This window comes from Macrotis lagotis, chromosome 7 (assembly GCF_037893015.1).
Source record: "Macrotis lagotis isolate mMagLag1 chromosome 7, bilby.v1.9.chrom.fasta, whole genome shotgun sequence".
NCBI classification, from domain to species: Eukaryota; Metazoa; Chordata; class Mammalia; order Peramelemorphia; family Peramelidae; genus Macrotis; species Macrotis lagotis.
This window is the reverse complement of record NC_133664.1, coordinates 164,848,822-164,867,574: the sequence shown is the minus strand read 5'-3', so window position 1 is coordinate 164,867,574 and position 18,753 is coordinate 164,848,822. Positions and strand designations below refer to the sequence as shown.

At 31.8% G+C, this 18,753-nt stretch overlaps 1 long non-coding RNA gene across 1 annotated transcript in view; it reads right to left on the bottom strand.

The window, feature by feature from the left end:
- Positions 1-18,753, bottom strand: part of LOC141493130 (uncharacterized) — a 44,751-nt gene that overhangs the window by 8,597 nt on the left and 17,401 nt on the right. The window lies entirely within an intron of this gene.

The window sequence follows — 18,753 nt, the reverse complement described above, 5'->3', positions numbered from 1 at the left end:
ACTTTATTAAACAACTATGTGACAAGAGTTACTGTTGAAAGTAAATTTTTTTTCTAGATCTCCTCAATAGTTGACATGGACTTTGAGATTTTATTCTATTTCATTAAAACATTGTACGATAGAGGGGGGCGGTAGCTCAGTGTATAGAATGACAGCTCTGGAGTCAAGAGGACCTGAATTCAGATATTACCTCACACAAAAGCTGTGTGGTCTTGCAGGTCATTTAGTCTATTTGTCTAGGAGACATCTAGGTGGCTCCATGAATAGGTTGAGGGCCTGGAATCAGTAAGACCTGAGTTCTAATCTAGGCTCAGATACTTTCAAGCTGTGTGACTCTGGTCAGGTCATTTAACCTATGCCTTAATCCAGTGGAGAAAAAAATGACAAAGTATCTTTGCCTTGTAGAAGTATGGTTCATGGGATTATAAAGAGTCACACATGATTGTAGGAAAACAACAATAATCATAAATGTATATTGTAGTTTGGGGACAAAATAGACAAGAACATGACTAAGTTTTTAATGTAACTGTTCTTTTATTTATAATGAGATTGTATTACTTAGGAACTTCCTGAATATATAACATTCCTTGATAAGAACACACCCAAAACAAATCATAGAATGTAAAATAAGCATTTTACATTGGGTTAGAATTCAACTCATGATCTTGTACTCAATTTAGTAAAACCAGAAGAAATTCCCAGAAATTCTGTTTTTTTAAAAAGAGGAGAAACCTATAATATTGTTCAGTTTTGAAAGATAATTTATTAAAAATGACAAAATATTATATATGCATAAAGATGTATAGATTAGTTCATATTCAAAATAATGTAAATGATATATTTAATAATAAATGCATATGTAAATAGAAAAATTAAGAGTAAAATCCAGTATTTGAATTTAAAAGTTTTCTTTCCATATTTATGGCATTGCTTCTTTGGAAGAATATAATAGCAAAGGGGAATGTGTATTTTCAGGATACAATAAAATGGTACATGTTTGTATCACCCTGTAGACAGTAATATTCACTCAATAAAGACTTGATTGATAAATTATTCAATTGATTAATGTCATCAGAAACTTATGAGTTATATGAATTGAAGTGTTGAGGGTTTCCTGAGTAAAAAAGGAAATTTTAAGGAAAATAACAATTTAATTTGGCAAATATAATCATACCAATAGTGTGTATGAGCTGCTGTGCTCAATGATGGAGATATAGAGTTGAACTCAATGACACATTTCTTGCTAATAAAGAGATTCCAGTTTAATGAGGTAATATGGTCAGTAGATTAACATGTAAATATTATATAGAGTGCTTTATGATAGAGCAAATGAAGTACAAGATATTCAGATAAGATATTCAGATAAAGTATCTGAGGAGGAACCAATCATTTTTAGCTGATGAATTTTTTTTTTTTTTGAATCATGACAGAAGGGGCCCTGAGTTGGACCTTTAAGGAAGATGAAACAGACTTTGACAGAGATGTCAATAGGTATTTCAGATATTGGGGAAAACCATCATGAATAATTATGGAGGCAAGAATGTACAGAATGAGATTCAGGAAAACAGTTAACTTTGACTCTCATGTTGAGTATATAAAGAGGAGTAGAGGAAATTATGCTAGAAGGATATTAAAACCCAGACTATGAACAGTGTAAAGTTAACATTATAAATAAGGATGATCATTGAGCATTTTTAAACACAGAAACAGTATAAATTAGTTTGAAAGCAGGAATAGGTTTGGAGGAAAGGATGAGTTCAATTTTGAACAGATAGAAATCACAATATATAAAATATTGGACTTAGAGTCAGAAAGACCTAGATTCAAATCCTGCCTTAGATACTTAGGAGTGTGACTCTGGACCTCACATAACTTCTCTCAGACTTAATTTCCTCATTTGTAAAATTGGGACAATAAGATCAATCTTAAAGAATTGTGAGGTTGAAATGATTTAACGTTAATAGTGCATTTGATAAACTTTAGTGTGCTACATGTTTTAATTAGTTATTATTAATGTGTTTATTTGGAAGTGTTGACAAGAAATCTAGGTGGAAATTTACAGAAAAAGAATTAGCTGTGGGGAAAGGTTAGGATCAATAGATAGAAGTGAGAATCATCTGCATAGAGATGCTAATTGAATACATGAAAGCAGATGGCATCACTTAGTAATAGAGTATAAGGAAAGAGAAGAAAGGAGATCAGAGAATAATCTTGTGCCATTGTCATGCTGAAGAGACAAAAGATAAAATCTAAGACAGGAAACTGAAAAGTGGTCAGATAGATAAGAGAGAAGACTGAGTGCAAAGTAAAGAGAGGCTTATATTCTTCTTGTTGTTTGAGTCTATATAAATCAGTGGTGTTCAAGTCAATCTTCTTGTTTGGACTGTTGGAATAACTTGCTATAAATAACCCCCAGTCCAATTTTAGCATTAACATACAATTCACACATAAAAACTCCATATTCCCCCTTTTAATTTTCTGAAATTTATTCTATTTATCTTCATTTTTTGTTTTCTTGTTAAAATCACATTTGCCTTGAGTGCATTTTGCATGAATAGCATAAAGATTAATGGATCATAATTGTTCAAATAAAATATTTTATTCAAATACCTAAAGCATTTAAGTAATTTTTCTTGCATTAGTGCTTGGTCCAATTTCACTTTAAAGTGAAATTCATAATGATAATTATTGCACATGCACATATATACTCACAATCATTTTAACTTAATATTCATCTTTTTCATTACAGTTCAAATAGAAATGATACCAAGACAATTGATTCTAGTTATTTATATTTAATGCTTTATATATAATTAATGTATCACTACTATTGAACAGATGAATGAAATATATTTTTGTCAGTAAGTAAAAATATTGGGATTAAGCTTATCTTCTGCAGGCACATTGTTAATATCTTACATAGGTAATTATATGGCTAAATGATGATGATGATGTTGATGTTGATATTTGCCCTTCATTTCCCAAGAAGACCATGAGATCAAGAAGATGATGCCATGACATATATGTGAATTGGGTTTGCATGAGGGGGTGCTGTGCTATAAGTAGTTTCACTTTTTCTTCCAGAGCTTTCTGAGTTCAGTGACCAAATATGGCTCAGGACAACTGGAGATGGCCCTGGATGCAGCTAAGTAACTTACTCAAGGTCAAATAGCTAGTAAGAGTTAAATGTTTGAGACCAAATTAGAACTCATGTCCTGGCTGAGTTCAGGGCTGATGCTCTATCCACTGCATCACCAAGCTGCCCTATGACCCTAGGTGGCTCAGTGGTTAGAGTACTGGGTCTGAAGTCAGAAAGATCCAAGTTCAAATCAAGCCTGAGGCATTTACTAGCTATGTGATATTGTAAGTCACTAAATCATTCTTTATTTTGGTCTACTGGAGAATTAAATGACAAACCACTTCAGTATGGATGAATAAATGAATAATGCATAAATAAAGTATTTATTAAGTCCTTGCTATGTGTAAAGCTCTGTGATATGTACTTGAATATAAATAATCATGACATTCTCTGCTTTCAAAGAACTTTCATTCTAATAGAAGACACAAAACATAGGCTTCAATTACAGTGTTGTCTTATACTACTAGTTTACAGCAGAAAAGCCAAATGATAAAGTCATTGCCCCTGAAAAATCATTGTCAGTTTGTGGTATCAGATTGTTTGATATGACAAAGGATTTTGATGGTAAGTTTTTTTTTTTAATTTTTGAAATTAAGAATATAATGAATAAAATAAACTGAAAAATAAAGTTTTTTAAAAAAGGCATTCTTTTAAAATGTTTAAATATGAAATGATGCTTTAATCAGGTATAATTCATTTTTAGAATAGTATTCAAAACTAACAGTGATTTACAAATAAAATCATTTTGTAAACATTCATTTGGAGGAAAAACTCTAAGTAGAAATGCCTGAGTTAATTTTGTTATCTTTCATATAGAATCCTAATCCTGTATTGTTTCCTCATACAAGTAAATATTTTTATTTTTTGCAATAAAACTAAATAATTTTTTGGGGGGGAAGCTAGAGCATCTTTCTCAGGACCATATATTTTCAGGCTTTCAAATTTTGATGCATAATGACAGGAAAAATATCCAAAAATTCAGTCTAATACCTCCAAATAGCTGGAGTTTACAACTAAATTTTCCTGTCATCAAAGAAATATAATTTCAAAAATATATTTTTGCAGGCCTGGCTAGGTGGTGTAGTGGATAAAGTACGGGCCCTGGAGTCAGGAGTACCTGGGTTCAAATCCGATCTCAGACACTGAATAATTAATTACCTAGCTGTGTGGCCTTAGGCAATACACTTAACCCCATTGCCTTGCAAAAATCTAAATCATATATATATATATATACATATATATGTGTGTGTATATATATATATATGAATGTTTTAGCAATAAATTCTTGATTAATAGATAAAATGAATAGTTATAACAGTATTTTCAGTGAGGTGAATTATTTAATATGATACTTCATGTTTTTTAATTCATTTTCTCCCATTTCAGACTAATTTAGTAACTATACTGCTTTCTTTCCATTTTCCCACATAGTTCATAATTCTCTTCCTAAATCTTTGTCTTTAAATCAGAACCCAAATTAGGTCTTGAAATTGACAAGATTGGTCTTCTTTTAAACTATTCAAATCCCTTGTGACTACCAAAATATTAGATACAGTCTTCTCTTTCTTTTCTTGGTTATTAAAGACTCTCAGTGCAATATCTTCAAAAAGCACTTCTACTAAATCTGCAGGCTTTTAGATTATTTTTGAAGTTATAAGCTATGAATCTTATCTATCATGACCTTAGAAATTTTCAAGTGCATCAAGAATGTGTAGGTTGGGGAATAGTATTTGCTTAGAATTCCATGCTATATTAATCAGGCATGCTTCTCTTTCAGACTTTTATCTGAAACCTAGACTATCACAAATTAATATATTATTTTAGATTTATTATATGTTAAAAACTATAAATTATTATTTTATTGCCTAATTGTGAGCTGTTATTCTTAGATTCAAGATCTGGAAAGATTGAAGGCAAGGAAAAGAGCATTTGTTACACTAGGATGTTTGTGGTCATTGTATACGGTTTGCAGTTTATCAGAGACAAGTCAGATCATGAAGAATTGAGTACCTAGTGAAAGAAGTTTAAATGGAGGTGGGAAATTTACATAACCTTTTTAAGATTTGCTGAAAAGGGAGCAGATATAGTATAATATTTTGAGATGTTGGTAACATCAAGTGAAGAGTTGTAATAATGGTGGAGATATGAACATTTGTTTACAGTAAACAATGATCAATTGATTAAAGAAGTGAAGAGAGAGACAAAGAAATTATCACATTCTATAAATGCGATAATAAAAACAACAAAGATGGAAAAGTAGTTCCTTTGGATTAAGTTTATATAGAGAGGAACTGGGCAGTGCAATGGACAGAGCATTGGCTATGGAGCAATTGATTAAGGAAGTGAAGAGACAAAGGGCTCCCTGTTAATTGGGGAATGCTTAAAGAAGTTGTTTATATAGTATTGTGCTTTAATAATATTGTGATAAAATATTAAAAAAATAAATGATGATCAGGATGTTTTCAGGAAAAAAAGCTGGGAAGATTTAAGTGAACTGATGCCAAATGAAATAAGCAGATCACTGAATACAGTAAATATGAATGACTTGTGAATACTCTGTAATATAAAGATATAAGACAATTTCAGACAGGCATAGAGACAGAGACACAGAGAGAGGTGTAATGATTGTGGATGCAATCTAATCTAATGAAGACAAGAGAAAGGGATCAAGTAGATGGGCTAACCTTGGAAGAGAGGGGGGGACAGGCAGGCTGTGTCATTGTTAGAGAATTGGAAAGAAGGAGAAAGGGAGAAGATGATGAGGAGGAATTTTGAATTTAAGAGAACTATAGAAAAGTGAAGACATAGTAAAGGACCTCAATTTTTCCAATAAAGTAAAAACAAGTTCCTTGACTAAAAGGGAAGGGAGAAAGGCTATGGGGATCTTGAGGAGGGAGGACAACACTACTGCCCTAAACTTTCCCTCCCTTCTGATTGGAGGGCTGGGAGGTAGCAAATTCCTCCTAAATCCTTCTTGTATAAATGGAATAAATTGGACTGCAAACTCATTCCACTTTATATTAGCAGCAGTGCCTGGTTTCAATTCTAAGAAACAAGATATTTTCCCACTCAGAACTTATGTCCCTTTTCCATCCTCCTTTTCTGAGTTATCTTCCCAATTACATAATAAGCTCCTTGAAGGCAGAGGATTTTCTTTTTCCTAATTTATATCATCAGTATTTGGTATAGTTTCTGGCACATAATAGCCACAATAAATATTTAGTATATTGAACTGATTGTTTTTATTTTATTGAATTTTTTTATATTTGTATTTTATTTTTATATTGACATAATTTTGAATTTTTATATTTCATTTTATTTTTAAATAAAAACAATTTAAAATTTTTCTTAAGTTTTGAGTTTCAAATTCCCATCTCTTTTCTCCATCACAACCTCCTTGAGAAAACAAGCCCTTTGATATAGAGAATACATGTGCACTCATGAAAAACATCATTTTATATTAGCCATGTTATAGAAGAAAACAGATCAAAAAGTTAAAAGGTAAGAAAAATGAAGTTTAAAAAATCTACTTCAACCAGCATTCAGGCTCCATCAGTTCTGTCCCTAGAGGTAGATATCATTTCTCATGTTAAGTCCTTTGAAATTGCATTGTATCTTTGTATTGCAGAGTATTCATAAATCATTCATATTTACCATGTACAGTGCTTATTTCATTTGGAATCAGTTCACATAAGTCTTTCCAATTTTTTTTCTGAAACCATCATTATAGCAAAATATTATTCTTTTACAATAATATGCAATTTGCACAAACATTCCTTAATAAATTGACATTCCTTCACTTTCCAATTCTTTGGCATCAAAGAACTACCATAATCTTTGTATATATTGTACCTTTTCCCTTTTCTTTGACCTCTTTAGGATATAGACTTAGTAATGTTATTTCCAAGGGAATGCATAGTTTTACAACCTTTGGGGCCTAATTCCAAACTGCTCTCTAAAATGGATCTATCATTTCACGACTCCACCTAAAGTGTATTAGTGACTCAATTTTTCTACATTCCCTCCTTTCCTCTCATAATACCCAATCTGACAAGTGTGAAGTAGTAGCCTCCGAGTTATTTTACTTTTCATTTCTCTAATCATTAGTGATTTAGAATATTTTATCTAACCATAGATGAGTAATTTTTTACCTGAAAACAGCTAGTTCATATCCTTCAGCTATTTATCAGTTGAGGAATGACTTATGTAATTAAATTTTGAAATGAAGTTGCTTTTTTGTTTCCTCTCCCCTTTCTGATCTATTACAAGTTTTAATGCATACTTTTAATTCTTTCTCAATATATTAATCCTGCTTTTTTAGCTGTGTACATGCTTTCAGTAAGGTGTAACTTGTCCTCATCTGTAATACTTCATGATAAAAACTCTCTCTCATATTCCTCTTAAATTCTTTTACTCTCAAGTCACTGTTTCACTTTGTTGTCAAGTTTCAGGTGCCCAGATTTTATTGGTCTATAAGATTCAAGGCAGATTGAGGCAAAAGTGAATCTGACCAACTTTATTCTTGGTAATCCACAAAAGACTAAATGTGTAAACATTGATATTTCCTGAAATATGAACAAACTCCAAAATGAAAATTGAATTTACAAATTGAATAAGAAAATCAGGTGAAATGTAAGGTCCTTCAAGGTTAAGTCTTCATTTGTGCTCATTAAAATTTCTGAATGATGTTAAATGACATATAAATGAATTGCGGCTGATTCTGGAACCTCTGAAAATATGTTGAGGGGATTTAATGAATAAAATGATTATTTCTGAGCAGGTTTTTAGTCAATTTTCCTTAAAATTATATTTGTAAATATGGCTAGAAAATAATGCTTTATTCTCATGTTCAAGAAAGATAAGAAACTCTTCAAACCTGTCTAGACATAACTAATGATTCATGTAAAAATTTCATTTAAAGGACTTATCAGACACAGCTCCAATGATCAACTTTTCTAAATGTCATATTGCTACCTCTTTTTAAAATCTATAGGCAGATGTGTAATCTGCTGGAGTCATCATCATGAGGACAGTGCTTGTTTTTTTCATAAGAAAATAGGCTGTTTTCAAATTCTGAGATTTTCCTTAATGGCATTGTTGCCAACGTTACCACTGACATGTTATGTAAAGCAAATTGCTTATTGATGTAAAAAAAAAGCTGAATGACCCTGCAACATCCTTTTTTCTTTTTCTAGGCTTTTATTTTCCTTATCCTATTCCTTCCTTCTCCCCTTTAAATTCACCTTAAGACTACAATCTTTGGTTGTTATTGATTGCTATTTTGTTTTATTTTTAACAAAATATTGACAAATTTAATGATGCAAAAAACAGCTGCATTTTCTTAGATTTATTGACTACATCAGATCTTGACAACTTTAAGCTATTTTATTTCATTATTATTAAAGTTGTTTCTAAATGCATTGAGGTTATGGTAGCGCAAGAACTGTGATCAATATGTCTTTCATTTTCTTCTTCTTACTAGAAATTTGATAAGATAGTGTTTAAATTCCCCAAATTCTAATGCATATACTGGGGGGGAAACTCTGATTTTTAATATTGTCTGTACTTTTTAAAAAAATTCTTAAGCATTTTACTTGAATTAAAATACATTAATCACTAAGAAAGAAAAAAAAAAGAAAATGACTTATGTACATCCATAATGATGAATAAGAGACAAGAAAAGTATTCATTGTAAAATATTTAAAATCTCTATCATGTCCTGGAATTAGCAATTCATCAGTGATACATTTTTTATTTTAAATTCAGTAAATTCAAAAGTAAGAGAATTTTTTTTAATGGTGCTATTGTTAGAAGCAATACTTTGCTATATTTAATATGAACCTTGGGCAGCAGTATTAGAATGATATAGAAATCTGAATGTATCATATTATAGAATAATATATTTCAAGTCTGTTTAAATTATTTTAAATTTCATGAGAAGTTGGAATGACACTTAAAATAAGAATTTTGAACCATTTAAAATATGTGCCCTAAAAGATGATTCAATTTTAATTATTTAATGATAGCATTATTGAGAAGGAAATAGTGGACATGGAATCCCAGAGCTCATCTTAGAGTCTGGAAAACTTGAACTTAAATCTTCTACAATATCATGCAACTCCAGATTTAGTTCATAAACTATCAGTGCTTAATAATACACTAAATTTCATGAAAATTTCTGATTTCCATTAGTATAAGGCATTTTACTAATGAAATCCTAGATCTGTTTCAAAAATAAGAATTTTAAAATATTTATTGACATTTAATATTAATTGGCATTAAATTATGTTTCTTGGTGTTCTAAGATAGAAGCATTCATTGCCTTAGACAAGATAAGATTAACTTTTACTAAATAAAAATGAAGCACAAAACGGATAATATCTTAGATAATATCTTCACAATAACTGTACTCCCATGGTAATATTTCTTTGACCTGTAATTTCTTCAATACAGATCCTTATTTGGCTCCAGTATGCCATAATTATTCTATATTTTCTCATTTATATTTACCCATAAATTCTCCCTCTCCCTTGATATTGTGTGAAGGTCAATAGAACACAAGAGTCATCGATTTTTTCCTTTCTACTACATGACCGGTCCTTCCACCTCCATCCTTAGCCTATATTCATTTCATTAATGAAATCTTTACAATTCTTACTGATATCGTTATTTGTTGATCATTGATCACCAAACATTTATTAAGTATTAAGTATCAGAAGCAGTGTTAATGACTTAGGATGCAAAGAAAAAGAAAAAAAAAGACCTTATCCTTAAGAAACTTATGTTCTAATGGAGGAAACACCATGTATAGTGTTGATGCAAGGTAACCTTAGAAGTAAAGATACAAACAGATGAGGGAAATAAGGAGGACCTCCTGAGGAAAGTTGGATTTGAACTGGGGATTGAATCATAGATTCTTAGTGGTGGAAGTAATGAGAAAAAATGTATTAGACATGGAAGATAGCTATTTCAAAGATATGCAGTTTGATGAAGCAGCGTGTGGAGAAATAGCAATTGCTATCTAGAAGAAATCATAAAAAATGGGGAAAGTCCCACATGTTCCAAATATTCATAGCAGCTCTTTTTGTAGTGGCAAAGAATTGGAAATTGAGAGAATTGCTAAACAAGTTATGGTGCATGAATACCACAGAATAATATTGTTCTATAAGAAACCATAAATTGTTGAACTCTAGAGAAGCATAGAATGACTTACAGGAATTGATGCCGAGGGAAAGGAATAGAGCCAAGAGAACAATGTACACACCAACAACTTTGTGAGATGAACAATCTTGATGGAAGCAGTCCTCTCAGCAGTTCAGAGAGCTAGGACAACCATATTAGACTGGCTATGGACAATGTTATCTCCAACCAGAGGAAGAAAAACAAAGTAAAAGAAAAAACACAATACTTGAGAAACTGATGAGTACTTTATAAAAAATTATTTCTTATGTATCTCCCTTAATCCTTATTCTTCACACTAAAAATGACTAATTGGGGTAGATAGGTGGTGCAGTGGATAAAGCACTGGCCCTGGAGTCAGGAGTACCTGGGTTCAAATCCAGTCTCAGACACTTAATAATTACCTAGCTGTGTGGCCTTGGGCAAGCCAATTAACCCCATTTGCCTTGCAAAATCTTAAAAAAAATGACTAATCTATAAATATCTTTATCAAAAATATGCATGTACACTGTTAACTTGACTGTTCCCTGCTGAGGGGAGGTAGTGGAAAGAGAGGCTGGAAGGAAATTTTGAAACAAAAGTATACCTATGGATGAATGTTTAAAATAATAGATGAACTTTAAAAAAAAAAAGAAAAGTAGCAATTGGTCCAGTATGGTTGACTTCTGTGGAGAGGAGTAATGTTATAATATGTGTGTGTGTGTGTGTGTGTGTGTGTGTGTGTGTTCTCTCTCTCCCTAATAGGAAGAGTTCAAACTAAAGAGCTTCAAATGTCCTTAACTTTGACAAGAAAGATAAATAGTAATCTAATGACAGCATTTCAGAATTTCAGAGTTATTACAACAAAAAGTACCAAAAACAAAAAACCAAGAAAAATTCTTTCTGAGATACCTAAGCAATGTTCACTTTATTTTTGAGAAGAAGAATCTGGTATTTCTCAAGTCTATTTCTGTTACCTTTGGATGACAGTAATTGTTTGGAGTAGTGTTTTGCCTAATAATTGATATAACACCAAAACCAAATTTCTCTCATTATAACTTTCTTCACATTCTTAATTCTTTTCTTAGGGACAAAACAGAATAAACAGAATCTTCAACTTTTCAACTGCTTGAAGACAATTTCTCTCATCTAGAATTCATTTTCCACATGTTCAACATTCATAGTTCTTTAAATTGATTCTCATATGGCATGAAATTGAGGCCTTTTGTCATTCCAATTGCCTTTCATTAGTCTTTCTCTAGTTTATCAATGTCCTTTCTAAAGTGAGACATTTAAAACTGAACACAGTATACTAAATGTTTTCTAAACAGGGAATAGTGTAGCAGCATGACAGCGTCATTATCCTTGGGATCACAGTCTCTTCACCCAGGGCAAATTAGCATTAGTTTTTTGACCATAACATCCAATTCAGTAGAATGACATCCCATATCTATTAGGTATAGCAGAATATTGCAGAAAAAAAAATTTTGAAAACAAATTGTTTTAACAATTGACAAAACAATATCACTTTAGCAAAAAGTATGTCTGGTGTCAAGTCATAAAGCATGAGGGGAAAGATGCCAGGCTGTTTACCTCATTACTTTATCCCTGAAAAAATTTGCCTCATTCAAGATATTAAGCATGGCAGAAGCACAGAGCAAAATCAATGAGAATATTTTTAAATGTTACATTCAATTACCATTTCAAATTAGATTAAGTATTAAGTAAAAGGGAACAAGAATTAGTAACAAAGGATACCAGGATAGATAATTTCTATTTTTGATAAACTAAGGTCTCAAATAATTGACTTATCTATTTAATATAGACAAATACATGCTGTAGAGTAATTGTTTATGGAGTTGCTAAGTTTATTTTTACACTGGCAAAGTGAAACGTTATCTGCACTCTGGGAAGTACATTTTTCAAAGTTCTAGAATTAAAACATCAAGGTGATGAGTATATGCTCATCTGTAATTATTAATATCCTATGTTGCTTTTTTCAATAGATTCCCTTTAAAGAGAAAGTTTAACTCAAGAAAAAATTTTAATAGTGAGATATGACTTGATTAGCATGGACATGAGATAAGTGTACCTCTAAATGCTTAGTAAAATCTCACATTTTCTAATAAATCAATTATTCCAACTGATAGGAAGTTGAGTACTGTGAATAAAATACCAGCTTCTCAATACCTCTTATAGTTTTTGACCAAAACGCATGCTTGAAATGCTTATAACATGTTTATTTTGAACTCTTAGACCTTAGATAGTAAAATTTCAATATTTTTAAATTCTGGCTTCCAAAAGAACCCAAGTTTTGAAATCAGTGAACAGGCCAAGAAATGGTTACTGAAAGCAGTAGATCGATTAAGGTAACTGATTTTCTATATGTGTTATTGAATCTGACCCACTGGAGAGTGTTCAGTACTAAGACTGAGGTTTTTAGTATTTGACATCTTAAATCAAATGATTTTCTTACCTCTGGCTATATATATATACAGACACACGTTCACAAAAGCCACACTTCAAATTAAAGCTTCCTGATGTGAAATTAGGAATAATTATTGTTTTGAATGTTGATTCATACAAAAGGTACAAATGAGCCCCACAGTACTTGCATTTTAGAAACAAAGCTTAGTAAGACTAATAATCAATCCTAACTAAACTTCTTTTAGGTCAGCAAATATTAATTCTTCTTAATGATTAATGGCTGAATTGAATCAAACAAACCAAACACCTTTCTTGAAGTTTCCAAAATATTTAAATAGAGCAGGCATGCAATTTTATGGACTCTTTTTGTACTGCCTACAGACATGTTTAGATCTCCCCTACATTTTAAGAAACATAACAAAACCTTCTTTCCCCTTGCCATCCTACTCAAGTTAATTCTCTATAGACTTTCCTTTCTTTTCACAGTTAATTAGCTTGTAAAAGTGTTTAGATTCTGCTTTGGTTTCCTCACCACTCTTCAGCACCTTGAAATCTGACTTATAACCTCCATCATTAGTCTTAAAAGTCTCTTTCCAAATTTATCATCTCTCAATTATTAAACTGAATGATCTTTTCTTAGTTCTCATCCTTCTTAACCCCTCTGCAATGTTTGACACTATTAACTACACCCATACACCTGCCTTCTTGGATAGTCTCTCCCCTTTGCATTTTCAAGACACTTTGATATATTGCTATGCCTATTACCCATCTGACATAGCCTCAATCTCCTTTTCTGAATCCTCATCATCTTTGTCTTTCCAATTCCCATTTCACAGCATTGTCTTTGACCATATTCTCTTCTTTCTCAGGACTGTCTCTTTTGGTAATCTCATTAGTTTAAATGTGTTCAATTATATACAGAGAGATTAATTGTAGGTCTCCATATTGAAACTTCATGTCTCTAAAGTCCCATATTATCACCTGTTTTCTATTAATATCCACCCAGATGCCTTGTATATATCTCAAACTCAACTCGTCCAGGCCTAGTTATCTTTCCATCTAATACTACCCTTTTCTCTAACTTTCATATTTCTGAGGTGGACACCAATATTCTAATCTTTCAGTCATCCTAGAATCATGATTCTCATACCCTTCTGTCTCCTTCCCCACAAGTTACCAAGTTTTGTAGATCTGGACTGTAGCAGCACAGTTTCTTTGAGCTTCTTCATGGAGTCCACATTTTCAATTCATCCTTCATACTGCTAACATGTTAGTACTCCTAAAGTACAAGATCGGATACAGCATTGCACTCACTCCCCACAGTTTCTCTGGCCCTCTCCTATATCTACTGTGTTCTAATAAAACTGGTCCATTGATGTTTCTCTGGATGAGATCTCCTGCATCTATGCCTTTTCAATGACTTTCTATCATCTTAGAAATATTCACTTATTGCTTCCATAATTTGGAATATCTAGTTCCCTTCATATTACCACCCAATTTCTTCTTCCTACATGATGCTTTTTCCTTCCCTTTCCTAGTGCTCTTTCCTTCAACTGTTGATATATTTTATATTTTGTTGTCTTAGTTGGAAGAGATCTTATAAATTATCTGCTCCGACTCCTTCATTCTGCAGATGAGTAAACTGAAGCCTTAAAAGGGTGATGTAACCAAGGTACCTTGCCCAAGACTATAAATTACTGAGCAAGGATTCCAACAAAAATACTCAAATTCAAATTTCAAAACTAGTATTTGTTCCACTAGGTCATTCTGCCTCTTGTTTACTTGTTGTCTTCACCCCTGCAGACCCCCCAACACTAGGAACAAATGAGATCTTTAAAGGCAGAGACTTGCTTTTTATATTACCAACTCTTAGCACACTTCCCAAATTGAAAGAATCTTTTTAGTTCACTGGAAACTAAACTAGTCTTTATAGAAGTTATTAATATGGCCCTTGACTTTAAAAAAAAGAAATAAAAATCTAATCAGGTAAAGCATTCCTTGGCAAAAAATAAAGCAAAATAGGAAATATAGTTCTCAGTTACAATTTTTTAACCTAATGGCAGCATGGTCATTTGTCCAATGGTAAATCTGTAAGAAATTACTATTGAAAACAATTGAATAAACAAACATACAGAAAACTTAGTAATGTTAATGTTAGTAATAGCATTTGACATTGTAGCCATTTGTGGAAGCATAATTCATGACATGGAAGCATAGAGAAAAAGGCAAACTTTTATGCTCTAATCCTCCCTTCATATAACTGCCAAAGCCTTAATATATAGGGATGGTTCCACCAGAGCCCTCCTCCGACATCATCAGTAGTTCTTCAAAAATCTTTTGAATGATATCCAAGAGTCTTTATAACTTGCCTAATCAGGCAATAATCATTTACTAATTGCCTACTATTTAATAGACACAGTGCTAAATTCTGGGGTTACAAGAAAGATAGAAATTATATTTTACTAATAAAATTCTATGGATACAAAAATGTAAAACAAAAACAAAAAACCTTTCATAATCTTTTCCCTTCATAGAAACAGTTAGGAAGCAAAATGGATGGAACATTGATTGGGCTTGGAGTCAGGTAGGCCTTTGTTCATACAAACTCAGGTATTTATTAGCTTTGGAACTCTGGAAGACTCACTTTACCTCTGTCTGCCTATATAATGGGGAGAATAATAACACCTCCCATGGTAATAATGATCAAATAATATTCTTAAAACTTTTATATAATTCCTGGCCCATATTATGCATTTACTAAGTAATTGTTTTCTTCCTAAAATCAGTGTTCTCAGCAAACCAAAAAGTTTCCTTTTTCCCCTCTAATTTCATACTTCCCTTTAAAAAAAATATGACTGCTTATCCAAATAGATTACTCTTTATTTCTGCCTTTTAAAATATTTATCTCCTTTTAGAAAAATAAAAAAATAAAATAAAATATTTCTTTTCTGTTAGAAAAATAAAAATAAGATATTTGTCTTTGATTAGAAGAATAAAACAAGGAAATCCCAGTTCAGGTATCATTAGGTACTTTTTTTTTAAGTCTTCCTTCGTTCTTCCATTTCCCACAAATAGAAGTGATCCCTTCTTCTTAGATTTAGTAGAGGCAACTTGATATCTCCTATCCAGTTAAAAATATTCTACAATTTTGTTTTGTTTCATTATTCATCTGTCTTTTCTATAACTATGTTATAAACTCCTAGAAGACAGGTACATTTTTCTAATGGGGTATATCTTTTTAATGCCAAGGGCTGTTTGTAATTTTGTCTTTGTTCTTAGTCCCTTGTCTAAGCAATCAATAAAACAATAAATCAAGACCTGATAGGAAATGTTTGCCCATTTCCAAGATGAAAATTTAGCAATCTGCTTTTCAGTTGTAGTTAGTTTCAGAACACTGTGTTTATGCATAGTTGGATAGCTAGATAGTTAGATGATAGCATGATACTAGCTAGACAGACAGATAGATGGATAGAAAATAACTAGATGGATAGATAGGTGGATACATTGATAGATAGAGATAGAGATGCATAGGACCCTGGACTTGGAGTCAGGAAGACTGTTTTTATTTCTAATTCTGGCTTAAAAACTCCAGTGATACTCTGCTGCCTCTAGAATCAATTCTAAAATTCTTCTATTTGACATTCAAAGCTCTTCATTCAGTTGGGTCTACCTTTCCAAGCTTAGTACATACACATTGTTTCCCTTCATGCACTTTTACTTGACGATGCTTCTGTGACATCCTGTCACCCTGAGCAATACACTCAGATGGTCACGCTCTCAACAATTCTTTAAGACCGCTACCTAGAACACAGTGCTTAATAATGCTAGTTAATTGATGATTCTTAGTTATATGACCTTGAGCAACTCCATTAACCTCTGTGACTCCAGGTTCCTCTTTTGTTAAAATGAAAAAGAGATAGTAAATAGCTACTACTTCTCAGGGTTGTTAAAAGGATTAAAGGAGGCAATATATGTAATTTGTTTGTAGACATTATATTGTAGACTATTAGAATTGCTATTGTGATTTCTCCAAAGGCCTTATACACATAATAAATAATTGTTGATTGATTGTTACTGGTAACCATCATTTTCTAATAGTTATGAATGACTTTGAAATGACTACCCACGTATCATTAGATATACTTATATGTATAAAACTTGTGTTAAGTTAATGAAGCTTAAAAGTGCACAAAGACTTTTGAGACACCTTGTATATTTTTATGTATAGTTTATATTTGTATTCCAGTTCTTGCCACAGTGCCTGGCACCTAATTAGTTCTTAATACTCTGCTGATTCACTGAGGGTGTTTTATCTACACCTTATAGTTGGCACAGGGTCTAGACTCATAATTTCAGAGCATAGGAAACTCCCAGATGAAAACCTTCTCTTCCCCAACTGGTCCATACCTTCCGTGTAATAAATTTTCACAAAGAATTGACTACATTTATTATATTTCAGAAACAATACTAGAACATTGATTTTCCTGATTTCAAGCCCAGCATTCTGTCCATTATTCTATGTTTCTCTTCATATTTTATGGTTATCACTTTAAATTTTCTTATATGTATTAAAGATATTGTTTTATGGCATTATATATATATGTATATATAGTGTTAGTATACATATTTTTGGTGTTATTGGAATAATTTGTATTTCCTTTTCCAGCTCATTGTATTGGTGATGAAACTACTACAAACAGAATTAAGTGAGGAAGGTGGCCTAGTTCTACCAGATCTAAAACTATACTGTAAGGTGGCAGTCATCAAAGCTGCCTGGTATTGGCTAATAGAGTAATGGATCAGTGGATTAGGAGAGGTTCGAAAGAAGTTGCAGGAAATGACTACAGCAATCTATTATTTGAAAAACTCAAAGATATCAGCTTCTGGGATAAGAACTCACTATTTGACAAAAATTGTTGGGAAAACTGGAAAACAGTATGGAAAAGCTAGGCATAGATCCACATCCTATACACTGTACCAAAAGAAGTCAAAATGGCTACAGGATTTAGACATAAAGAGTGATACCATAGATCAATTAATAGACCAAGAAATAGTCTATTTAACAGATCTACAGAAAGGGGGTAAAATTTATGACCAAACTTGAATTAGAACATATTATAAACTACAGAATGAATGAACTGGAGTATATTAAATTAAAAATATTTTGCACTAATAAAATCAATGCTGCCAAAATTAGAAGGGAAGCAGAAAGCTGGGAAACAATCTTCACAACTAGAAGTTCTGATAAAGATCTCATTTCTAAAATATATAGAGAATTTGATGAAATTTGTAACGTTACAAGTCATTCCCCAATTGATAAATGATCAAAGGATATGAATAGATTGTTTTCAAATGAAGAATTAAAGCTATATATATATGACAAATGCTACAAATAAATATTAATTAGGGAAATGCAAATTAAAGCAACAATGAAGTATCAACTCACAGCCATCAGTTTGACCAAGATGAGAAAAAGGAAAATGATCAATGTTGGAGAGGTTGTGGGAGGATTGGGTCATTGATGCATTGCTAGTGGAGTTGTGAACAGGTACAATCTTTCTAGAGGGCAATATAGAACTATGTCCAAAGAGCAATAAAGTTGTTTATACCCTTTGATCCAGAAATTTCATTTCTATGTCTGTATCCAGAAGAAATTATAGAAAAAGGGAAAATTCATATATATATATATATATATATATATATATATATATATATATATATACACACATATATATGTATATATATATATATGTGTGTGTGTGTGTGTGTGTGTGTATATATATATATACACATATATATATATATTCCAAAATATTCATAGAACTCTTTTTTGGTAGTGGCAAAGAACTGGAAAAATGAAGAGAAGCCCCATCAATTGGGGAATGGCTAAACAAGTTATGATACATGAATACTATGGTAATACTATTGTTCTATAAGAAACCATAAGCATGAAATGTATGACTTACAGGATCTGATGCTGAGCGAAGGGAATAGAACCAAGAGAACAATGTCCACATCGACAACAACAT